This window comes from Dipteris shenzhenensis, chromosome 31 (assembly GCF_047967505.1).
Source record: "Dipteris shenzhenensis isolate YYH24624 ecotype China chromosome 31, Dip_SZ_1.0, whole genome shotgun sequence".
Lineage (NCBI taxonomy): Eukaryota > Viridiplantae > Streptophyta > Polypodiopsida > Gleicheniales > Dipteridaceae > Dipteris > Dipteris shenzhenensis.
Window position 1 is genome coordinate 33,033,524 of NC_141626.1, and position 1,754 is coordinate 33,035,277.

Here is a 1,754-nt window from a genome sequence, read left to right on the forward strand (position 1 = left end):
CTTCGGTCAAGCGTAGTTTTCTTTCAACAAATTCACTCAGTTAATTTGTGTGGACTATTTATTGTTGTTGCACAAGACATAAAAATGCTCGCTTGGTGCTACATTAGTTTAGCAATAACTTCAATAGTAAAGATTATTCAATAATTGAAAGGATAACAGGGGCATTAATATGTTTAATACGTGAAAGGACATGGGCATTAATACGAGTTGTTACTTCTTCGTGCCCCATTGATTGGGTGTCTTCCCATGGTCATATGTTCTCTTTGATAATAGATGGCTTTAGTGGAGCCTATGTAACAGTTTTGAGGGGCAGCATCTATGCAGCATTTTGCAGTTCCACTCCTAATTTGCTAAATCATACATGGTTTTGTTATGAAGGTTTAAGGATGTATGGAGAGGGGTCAACATACACTTATGAATTTGATCTTTATACTTTGTTCAGGACTCATACAATATAGCTGAGGAGCTTTGCATTCAGACACATTGACAGATTAATCATTATTTTTGCCATCTTTTCTTTGTGCCGAGTAAACATAAAAGGACGCAACTTAAAAATACAACCATATCAAACTCGACCAAGGCAATTCAACATAAGCAATGCTACAGGAGAGTATTAGGAAAATACAACAGACCACTCCACAAGCCTATGAACACTGTAAAAAATAGGATGCTTGAGGTCTATGCTATGCGTTGAAGAGAAATCGAAAAACATCTTGTTGAGAAAACATTACAACACCCAGCCCATATCTAAGACTCGGCAAATCCAATCCAAATGTTCAAAAAGTTCAAAAGCCTCTACGTGCCTTTCAAGTTTTGAAAGCCAAACAATAGCACAACCTTGAGATCTCACAAATGGTGTTCAAACAATAGCACAACCCATGATTAAGACCTCATCAAATCAAATAATCAAAGGCTCAATTTGCAATACACTTCAATCAAAACACCATGTTGAGACCTTGATGGCCATTGCACTAGACAATAACTGCACAATTATGTCTAGTTCCCCCAAAGTCTAAAGTCCATTCACACACCACAAGTCTCAAATTTCGCCTTGAATTTGAAGGCCGATATCTCATTCAAAATAGGTCCAAGGTGAGCCTTGTTTGAACCCAACTTTCACACATTGAAACTTTCCATAGGAAAACTCATAGCTTATAACATTGATGAGAGAAACCAGAGGACCATGGGTGACATGTCCGATAGGCCTCTAACACACAAACATACAATGAACACTAGAAAAGGGTCGGCACTCATATATTTCATCAACATACCTTGCAACAATCATGATTTCTACAACTTGCAATTTTAATTTTTGCTTTTGCAAACTACACAAGGCTTCGGTATGGTGCAAAGTAATACCACTACTCTTTTCAATCCCAAGACACTCACAACCTCCCTCTTCTTCTAAAAAGCTTAAGGTTTCTTACACTTTTCACAACGAAAATAGGTTTCCTATCATATTTTTAGACCCTCTCTCCTATCGATTTAGACCCCAACTTCTTCTAGAAAGTTGTATATCTCGATCTCAGACTTGCAATGGTAACAAAAACTTGTAAATCCGAGTTACAGATAAAAAATTATTACAAGAACAGTGACTACTACTTTTTTGGGGAGGTGTAATTGCTTTTCTTATTTGCATGCTCTTAGCCCATGCCTCCGCTAGCCTACCTACCACTAGTTTCACAACAACCCATCAATTTCTATCTTTCATGCAAATAAACATCTAGTCTTAGCATGCAAAACATGACCTAAAG